At 41.6% G+C, this 10,742-nt stretch overlaps 1 long non-coding RNA gene across 1 annotated transcript; it reads right to left on the bottom strand.

Moving 5' to 3' along the window:
* Positions 1-4,697, bottom strand: LOC143148896 (uncharacterized). Its single transcript, XR_012992636.1, has 3 exons — positions 4,571-4,697; positions 4,410-4,512; positions 1-1,113 (listed from the first exon to the last, which is right to left on the bottom strand). It is a non-coding gene; the product is annotated as an uncharacterized LOC143148896 (long non-coding RNA).
* Between the last annotated feature and the right edge of the window lie 6,045 nt (positions 4,698-10,742).

The raw sequence follows: 10,742 nt of genomic DNA, 5'->3' as shown, positions 1-10,742 counted from the left end.
TATTTGTATATACTTGTACATAAATTATATTTTCCTATGCAAATATTTAAAGTTTTATCGCCGTTAGTAAGCGCATTTTCACTTATTTGCACTCTTTCATGTTCTACGCTGATTTGCCGTTTTCGTATTACAATACAAGGAACAATTATCGTTTACACGTTTATCATTGAAAAATAGACACGTTGAGACTGAATTCTCCGTGGTGCTATGTTATTCTTACCACAGCTCTATTACTAATCTTGCACAGACGAGAAGCCTGTTAAACCCTCGGTAAATTGTTGTTGAATTATAGGTTAGAGAAGCTCGTTAATTATTTGAAAGAAATCATCCACTGTACTTGTACACTCAATATTGAGATATTCTGTTATACCGGAAAACTTTATTTATTTTCATATTCACGACTGCTATTATATCTATGTACATAACTTGAATATAACACTTCTATCGTGTTTAGAATTCTGACACATATTTTCACAATCGTGTTTATATAAGTACACCAATCTTCCAACTATCACTTAATATTTGTTAATACGATACGTTTCTTTGTTTACTTATTTCTTACGAATACATACATTATTTATGTTTATATTTCGAATACGATCGAAAACGTCTTATAAATCACTGTTGTACCGATAGAGCAAATAATTATCGTGCCAAATATTTACAATAATAACTATCGTTAATTACGAATTGTCGTTAATTACAAAACTGACGTAAGTGAACGTACCGTTTACGCGAGGTAAAATTATGCGTGATATTGTACTCCGTGACACCATACTCTTAATTCCGTCGTCGCAGAATCGTTGTTCTGTAGAACACCGTTCGCGTCGCTGTTTTGTCGACTTACCGTGCTATTTGCCGTATATTTTTGTAGACAGGATTGGATAACATTCGTCGTATGAATTTACTCGGCGCGTTAATTAATTACGCGGATAAGACGTCGTTAATTTTTCTACGGTCGAGGGGCCTTCCTTTGCCGGGAAACAGTGCTCGTATAAGAATAAGGTTTCGGAAAAATACACGAGCGTAACGAAGTAGTAATGCCGCTGGGGGCTGTAGCGTGTTATGCTTCGACACACACCACTGGCCGCGCACTCTTTTTCTTCGGCCAGTCTAAAACGAAAAGAAAAAAAGGAAATGAGATCGTGCGAAATCGTGACATCGTTACTGTCTCCCTCGCCACGACGTTGAGTCTATCGAAAATTAAAATTTCCAAGATATTCGATTAACGGAATATCTTCGCACACTGATCCGTGAAACGAGTGAAAGATTCCTAACCTTTTAACTGCTGCGTTAGCGTATACTCGAGCGCGGCTAACGATATTATTCTAGTTGCTCGAGCTGAAGAAAACGTCGGGTATATAAATTTTTTAAATTTCTTGGGCAATTTTGTCGGATTTTTTACTTTTCTTTGTTCAATTTCTACATGTGTATATCTTTAGATATAATTATGAAAGCAGAAGTTGTGAAGTTAATTAAAAGAACAGTGATCTTTGTTGGCATTGATAAATTTAGCAATGCAGTAGTCAACCCGTTAACCGGGAAAGTCGAGCTAACGAGTTATTTGTACTTGTCCATGATTGACCTTTGAAAACGTAGTATGTAGCTTTTACTCGAACTACAGCGAATGTTTTGTGAACCCGTATTAGTACTTTTGTTGCGTAGCGTGTAATTTATATTTTAATTGAATATTGCAGGGTCAAAATCGAAACTAAACTTTCAAATACTGAGCAATGTATAAAGAAGAAGCTGTAAATAGCATTTGAGGAAAAAATTCAGAGACTTCTATTTTTAGTGTTTTGAATCAGAAGGCCTGAAGAGCGACCGTAATTATTACAGACTCGGTACTTCGTCGTACAATGAGTTATACAATTATGAATGGTACGACTGCTTGAACAATAATTGCAAAGTGTATGGGGTGTTGTACAACCTGTCGCACCACGCGACCGTGTTGAATGCCAGTATGGTGCTGCTATAGGTTTAGTGTTGCAACTCGACTTACGATTTGTTGTACGATAAATCGTTACGTCTATGGCTCCTATTACACATTGCCAACCAATCGAGTAAATCTACCTCTTTGCGCCACGGTGCATCGTGCGTTTATAAATACACCCAAGAAGCCTGTTTATATTAATCGAAATTACAGACTAAAAAGTTGGACCATTGAATCTAACCTCATTGTTTCATTTTTTAGTATATCTATCACAGATTTTGTCAAAGCCCAAATTATCGATTCGTTTTATGTGCACTACTAATTTTTCATATCTACACTCGATTAAAATTCTATATCTGCATCGATAAAAGTGACGTTCCAAAAATGTACTATTTCTCGTACATTAATTAAACAAAATTATTCTTCCTCTGTCCTCTTTCCCTGTCAAATTCTCATCCTTCGAAAAGTATCTCGTGTACTCTATAAAAATGGTGATTCTATCCAATAAACAATTTTCCTCCGTTCCTAAACAGTTCCATCGATCTGTTTAAAAATTTCAGGTTATGAATCGTCGTGTTACGGTAGTCACGGAAATTTCTCCGTCAACCGATGCCCGCTCTTCGCGAGTAGCGTGCCTGTCGGCGAAATGTAAAGGCGTCCGATCGACGATCGACGTTACATTCGGGTAACTCTGCGTGCGTTAATTCGTGGAACGTTTGAGAAAGGGCGAAGGGAGAGAGAAAGAGATAGAAACACACAGAGAGAGAGAGAGGCGCTTTTTTTTCGTACGCGTTGCGACACAATTATACAGTTAAACGTTAGCCTAACGGTCGTGCTCAGAATTTCGGGCATTTGAAGGCGCCGAATAGTCACGCACGACGGTTCTACGGAGCCCCAACGACGGGACCTACACCTTGACATTCGACGAACGAATAGAGGAAATTGTGTCAAACTCGCACCACTCGTGACTTCCTCGACCTAAATCCACCGACGCGGATTAGCGGACTCCGTACGAGGAGGCAACGAAACGAAAAGGCGTACGCTCGTACGCGGAACCTTTTCTTTTATTTTTTTTTCTTCTTCTTCTCTCTCTCTCCTCCATCCCTCCGCTCCCCCCTCTTTAATTTCATTAGAGACGCGCGAAGAGTTCACGGAGCCGCGCGGGTTCTTGTGTTCCGGGATGTATTTACAGCGTTACATGCCGTTTATCTGGGACTCACTTTTACTCGAGCACGAAACACGAGGCCTGAAAACGGGCACACCGTGCAAGGATTCTGTTCGGACGGGCCAGTCGGAACAAGATTGGTCCCCCCCCCCCCCCCCCCCCCCACTCTACACGTTTGATTTCTTTGACGTTCGATTCCGTGTTAATCTAAGAATCGATTAGCGACGGGACCAAATTTAGAGCGTACTTGCAAATTCGAGGGGATTTGTTTGATATTTAAGCTTCGTTCCAATAGTACTCGCGAGGAATAACGTTTCGTTCGTTGTACTCGTGAAGTAATCGATCCGTAGGAAGTGATTTTGCGGAACGATCGTTCGCAGGATTCGAAAATCTACTCGCAAGTACTTCGATATTTAAAAGAATTACACTTGTTGCGAGTTGAATCTTTCCGAGTATTTGTTAAGCTCTTTTGTATTCGAATATTCGAATATTCGAACACCGAAGAGATTCGAATACATGGTATGAATATGTGATTCGAATACATTGTATGAATATGTGATTCGAATACTCGAATATACGAGTACTGTTCGAATACTTTGGATACCGTTCGAATATTTTGAGTATTCGAATATTTCGTAAATTCGAATATTCAAACACTGAAGAGATTCGAATACACAGTGTGAATATGTGATTCGAATACTCGAATATGCGAGTATTGTTCGAATACTTTTTATACCGTTCGAATATTCCGAGTACTCGAATATTCGAACACCGAAGAGATTCGAATACACGGTGCGAATATGTGATTCGAATACTCGAATATGCGAGTACTGTTCGAATACTTTGTATACCGTTCGAATATTCCGAGTATTCTAGTATTTCGTAAATTCGTAACTCGGTTAATCGAGGTCCTTTCGTTTATCCAAGAGCATCCGTTTGGCGAGATTCACCGTGAAAGGAGCTAGATATTCGTCGAACGACGCAGAAGCTATTCTATAACGTGTGAGCGTTAGAATGGCGATTTAAGTGAATTTTTTTTCGAAATATATAAAACGTCCTTGATAAGTCCTTGCGGCGCGGGACGTTGCAGGCCGGCGAAGGACTCGCTCGTTGTTTCGCTTCGGTTCGTGCCGAGAAAAATGATCGTATTTGTGTAGATCGGCAATTGGCCAATTCTTTGCCAGCGTGGTGTGTCGAATGTCCCCCAATGATATCGTCTATTTTTGCGCGGGACTCGCAGAACGTAACGGTGGCGTAGCCACGGCGTAATTATAAAATGTTGCAACAACCCAGTCGGTGCAACGAACTCACGAATGTGCCGTGCCATGATTCTGCCGGTGAACAGTCCAATTGTTATGAAACATCTTTCCATACGTATCGCGAACGGTTACCAAGACCAAAGGATCGTATCCGCCTGGCGAAGAGAATATCGCGTTTTATTAGAGGTTATCGTCACGCCACACAAAACTCACACATGCCACGCAAGAAGTCTCGTTCAATAAAGAACTACCACGCATGCGTTATAAAGTCATCCCCACCGCGTGCCGTTGTTTCCCACTCGCTGGGAAAGGTAACAACGAGCGAATTTCACCTGCCTCTCGTAACGTCACAGTATGGATTCGTCGCTGTGACATTATGCGAGCCAGTGTTGTGCGTACACAGTTGTTTATATAACGAACGGGTATTTATTCGTCGATATATGATATTCGAATAAATTTCCATTCGAGGAATATTATATATTCCTGGTTAAATTTTTAGTCGTTATTTGTTGTGTAAATAAAAATTTGTTCGGAGCTACTACGAGTATTCGAATATAATTATTATTCAGATAAGGTTATATTTATATTTTTGGAAAATATGTACTAATACAGTAGTAATAATAGTAGTAGTAATTTCATAGTAATCTTTGACACACATATATACATATATTTTACGTTACATTTACATCTTTTATCTTATATAGAAATAGTATCAGAATCTCGCCTTATTCTATCCTTCTTCCGACGCAATAACTTATTTCAGTTTTCTTAAATATTAATCCTTTGTTTCATTTAACTTTGTACTAATTTATACCTTTTCAGCCATTTCTGTGATTTTTACATTCTTTCTACCATCCAGTATTTCCTCCGACCTTATTATTCATTGTTTCGGTACATTCTTCATATATTGCATACACTGTCTCGTCCTCGCTCGATCGATACAACTACTGTTGCGTATAAATTTACATAAATACGTATACATAACTATACCAGTCCACGCGACACTATTCAAACAGTAGATACGAATATTCAGATACAGTTGAACTTGGTTATAACGAGTACGGATGTAACGAGACCACGACTGTAATTACCGACAAGCCATAGTGACTTTAATTTACACGTATTTCCGTAATAATTATTTTAAGGCAAAACTTGAGGAAAATCCATTAAGCAAACTTCTTAAAATAAGTATCAATTCGTACACGGGTAAATTGTACTTAACATCGAATCTATCCTAGTCCATACACAGTATATTAATACCTGAAAATAAAACTCAATCGCGCGATCGTATTATTTCACGCCCTCGTAATTCGAAATTATAATTTGTATTCAACGAGCAACGGATACAAACTTGTCCAACTTTTGTTCCTCGTTCGAAAACCATTATCTGGATAAAAATTCTGCCAAATCTTCGATTTCGAGGGACGATTAACGTTTTCCTCGCGTATGCTAACCACGAAACTTCCTCGAGCCATCGTCGAACACGTTTTCCGTGGGATCGAGCCAGCGATCGATCGCGTCCGCGTCCACGTGCACATGCGCGCGCGCACGCGCGTGCATCGTTTCTCCGCACGCGGACAGACGTATTGTGTTGCGCCCGTGCGCGTTTGATAATTCAAGGAATCGCGTTAATCGCGTTTCGTCAATTTCGTACGATCTGCGGTGCTCTCGCGGCGGTGCTTTCACTCGCGCGTGCGCGTCCAACACGCGAAACCGACATAAGGGGACGACGGTCCGGGTGATTAACAGCCATCCGTGAGATTCGCGGCGATTTTTTTGCGTTCGCCCGTAAATGTATCGCTGGCACGCCGATGCGGTGCGCGGATACCGAGCGCGAGCGTATTTTGCGCAGTACAGTGGCGCAACGTGTGGCTATACGGGAACGACGTTATGTAAAATCCGAGCAAAAATCGCGGCTGCACAGAAAAAGCGCCGTTCTGCCGTTGCTCGAGAACCCCGAGGATACCTACTTGCCTACGCTAGCGAGGAATTGGGCACCGACCTGGCCGATTGGTCACGATCGTTCGTTCGTGCCTTCTCGAGTCACCGCTTCTTTTTTCCGTATCGCGGCGCGAATTTGTTGTTGCAACACCGCCCCGAGGTACTCGCGCATCGCACCTCAACGCCTCGTAAGAAACTGTACAGCGAACCCCCGTATAACGCGGCGAAGAAATTGCGCCAATACTGAGCAATGGATAAATGTACAGGTTGATAATTGTTTATAGCAAATGGTTGTTTTTTCAGTAGGTATAACACGGCTGAAGAAATTGCGGTAATCATTGAACGGTAGAAAAATATGTAGATTAATAAATGTAGTGGATGAATATTCGGGTTAGTAATTGTTCATCCGCAATTATTGAATAGTACGTAAATATTTAAGTTAACAATAATAGGTAATTGGATGAATATACGGGTTAACAATTGTTTATCGCGAATGATTGTTCTCGAAGTTTGTTTCAAATTTGGAGACAACGGAAGATTCATGTAACTTTGGCAATTAGTTATAAACAATGGAAGTAGTCCGAGATGAGTGAACGTATGATTTACAAACGAAAGATAATGTTTAATTGGACGTCAACTCTGCACAGTAAAAACGGTATATATTAAAAGATTGTAATTTAAACATTGAAATTATCGTGTAGTAATTACTACCAATAACGTACATTATTTGAAACAAATTTCAGAGATTGTTATTAAAAATACGGTAATTCTTACTTCCAAGTGACAATTTTACACCGAGTAGCAAACAAGATTGAATTTTACCCTTCTATAAAAATAAAAAGTTTATATTTATTGTCACATCTTCGCGAGAGTATTATTAATGAATCGGCGAGATTTTCCCGATGAAAATGAGTCCAAACACGACCTAGTTCGTATTATTTATAATTACACGTAGTTGCATAATTAAGTCTCGCGATTGAAAGATAGTCCAATCGAGTTGTTATCTGGTCTCGACTCTCTCGGAGATATCGATTCATTGATAATTCCCTCACGAATGTATAATCAAAAATATGCAAACGTTTACTTCGCGTCGTGCGGTCGAGACGCCGATACGCGTGCGCAGTCGCTTTGAAGTTACTCCCACCGAGCGCGCGTAATGCGAGGCACGCTCGTTGTTGCTCCATCTCGCTCACTTTCGGCGCACTCCATTCACTTTGGTACTTTGCGTCGACTCGAGATAAAAATCGCTATGTACCCCGCTTTCGAGCGAACTGGCGATCCCGATTCTGTTCATCAAAAGTGGTATTAAACGAAACAAACCCTCTGTCGTCACAAATACGTAAAAATGCCCGATAGTAACTACTCTCGCGTAACAATCAAGATTTATGATTCAATTCTAACCTATAAATTTATTTACTGTCCTGAATTTAATGATATTTTATAGAAAAACAAAAATGTCATCCTAAATATCACAAACTATCCTAACATCACAATACCACAAAAGTGGTATTAAACGAAACAAACTCTCTGTCGTCACAAATACGTAAAAATGCCCGATAGCAACTACTCTCGCGTAACAATCAAGATTTATGATTCAATTCTAACCTATACATTTATACACTGCCTTGTATTTAATGATATTCCACTAACCTAAAAAAAAAAATGTCATCCCAAATATCACGAACTATCTGAACTATCTTAACATCACAATACCACAAAAATGGTATTAAACGAAACAAACCCTCTGTCGTCACAAATACGTAAAAATGCCCGATAGCAACTATTCTCGCGCAACAATCAAGATTTACGACTCAATTCTAACCTATACATTTATACACTGCCTTGTATTTAATGATATTCCACTAACCTAAAAAAACAAAACTGTCATCCCAAACATCACGAACTCTCCGAAACCTAACATCGCGTAGAAGAACGTTACTCGAAAAAGATCGTACAACAATGTGGCTCCATGTACCTATCGAACTTCCCCAGATTGAGATTTCTAAAGAAATTCTAAAGGGACGGTGCTTTGGAAATTGTTCGATATTTTGAACGTGGAATTTTTTGTCAAGGTGCGTCTCCGAAATAAACATCGCTCGGTTTAAACGTTTGGGTGGACAATCAGGAACGTTGAAACGCGTCCAAAGAATCGTGTCGCGTATCGAACGCGTAGAAAATTGCACGAAAAAGGAAACGTTACGGTCTACGTATCGCAACGTTTCTGTTCAAACGTCCATTGAACACGTCCAGCTATCGAAAACACGGGTACCGATGAAGCCGTTAACGCGATACGTCACCGCGACGAGAAAATGCGGGGAAATGTGTGCTACGACGAAATATCCGGTCCGTTCTCGGAAAAAGATGATCCCCGTGGTTAAGAAGGCGCGAGTGATCGCGCGATACCCCCGATCGGCGTCGATTCGTCGTTGCCGGTGTTCGGCGCAATATGGCGATCGATCGATGAAAAGAGAGGTCACCGACAACTCTTCCGCAACAGCCCCAATTTCTCCTTATCAAGGATCGCGGCGCGGTTTTCTCCGTGGGTCGACGGTTGTAAGAGATACGACCGCGAGCGACGCGTGTGGTGCGTAGGTCGTTGGTGCGTGAGCGTGCAAGTTCAAGAACAATGGCACTTCACGATCTGTATAATGTAGGTACGATTTTGCCAGCCGACGGTGTGCCGGCTTATTGTGGTGGCGGCGGCGGCGGCGGCGGTGGCGGTGGTGGCGGCGGGCAGCTCTCGTGCCACTGACCCACAAACACACTTACCTATGTTATACTATGCTGCTATATACGCCGTTCTGGCCGTTGTCGCTGTGGCTTTAATGCCCGTACACAACGCCGGCTCGCCACGCGGTGGTGGCTGTGTACGTCGTCCTTGGAAGATTTACTCGCGGGCGTGATCGTATTTCCGATGCCGGTTCGTGAATTTTTCATTCGAACCCCCTCCCCTAACCCCCGTTCGTCCCTCGCCATCGCCACCCCTCTCTCACCCCCCTTACCTCCGCCGTGTGCCACCGTGTGGCTGAAAGTAACTTCTCGTCGCAAGGGAGACCGGTAATTGTATGCTAAATACCCGAGAGTGGATCACGATCGCGTTTACGGTTTGTCTCTCTGCCGGCTCGACCCGATCCCAGGAGATTAGAATTAGAACCACGGAGCGAGCAATATTTTGCCGGATGTGGCACGGAATACTCAATTTAACGCTCGCTCGTGCCGCCACGTATCGCCGGGAGTCGTGCCCTGTCCCGGCGTCGAACTCACCGCGAGATATGGATACCATCGCGCGTTCCCTTTCCGTGCAGCTCGCGTTAATGCTTTTCCATCGTACCTTTCGCGTGGAAAATGCCCATAGGGTCGTTGGATCCGCCGAAAGGACACTTCGTTCTTTCTTTCGTGGAAAATTAAGCGAGTTGAGACACGGGAAAAGACCAGCGCTAGAAATTTTCATTTTCGAGAACCTCTGTTCGACGAAACGAACAGTTGTGGTACGATTTTGCTGTACGAAAACGATATTTTGTGGTACGAAAACGATGTTTTGTGGTACGAAAACGATGTTTTTCTTTTTTTTTTTATACATTTTTTTCCACGGTTCGAAACGACTCGCGTTCCAGGTATTTGCAGCACGGAATAGATCGCTCCGATCGTTTCGCGGTGGGGAGAAACGACGGAAAATGGTTTAAAGATGCGTATCTCGTTTGTGTTCCGCGTTGCTTCCGTTCCTATTATGAAATTGAATAAAACACGCGTTAGAGGCGCGCGTATTTTTCCATTTTTCACGATAATAAGTCGCGTTTAACAAATGTTGAAAAACGGTAGTCCGGTAGATAGTCTCGCGTTACGATCCCTAGAACGGTAAACGTGTGTTTCTTTCCTTCTCGTTCGATTCACCGTGATCGCTCCCAGAGTCTTCGATCGAACGATCACTGATCGTTCGTAGCGAGAATATAGTAATTATTCTTACGTAAAGTAATATATAATTTCTTTTCTACAAGGAAACGAAATATTTCTAACGTATCGAGTTGTTCGGAAAGTCATCTCGTTTTCCAAACTGGAGAATATATAATTTAATAAAATGTTTGTACGCTCTAAAAAAATCGTGTTTCGTTTCCACCAAAAAAAAAAAAACGAAATGACTTTTCGAACGACCCAATACTTGTTTCGATGTACACGATATGGTTAAAGTGAAGAAAAGAAAACGAACGAACAAAATTTTTCCATCGAAGTTCGTTAAAAAAAAATAGAAAGAAATTCTTTCTACGTTATCGAGCGTTCTCGGATAAAAGGCAACGCGTAGAACGCAACGCCTAGAAACGAGAAGCACGAGTCACGATACGGAAAGGTGAGAGGCTAACCTCCATTATATTTGCTCGTTACAAAATATATTTGCGTCGATGTCAAGATACCGGTTAACGAGAGGACTCGTAGGTGGCGTTCCGTTACG

The sequence above is a fragment of the Ptiloglossa arizonensis genome, chromosome 1, assembly GCF_051014685.1.
Source record: "Ptiloglossa arizonensis isolate GNS036 chromosome 1, iyPtiAriz1_principal, whole genome shotgun sequence".
Taxonomy (NCBI): domain Eukaryota; kingdom Metazoa; phylum Arthropoda; class Insecta; order Hymenoptera; family Colletidae; genus Ptiloglossa; species Ptiloglossa arizonensis.
This window is presented reverse-complemented; position numbering and strand designations above follow the sequence as displayed.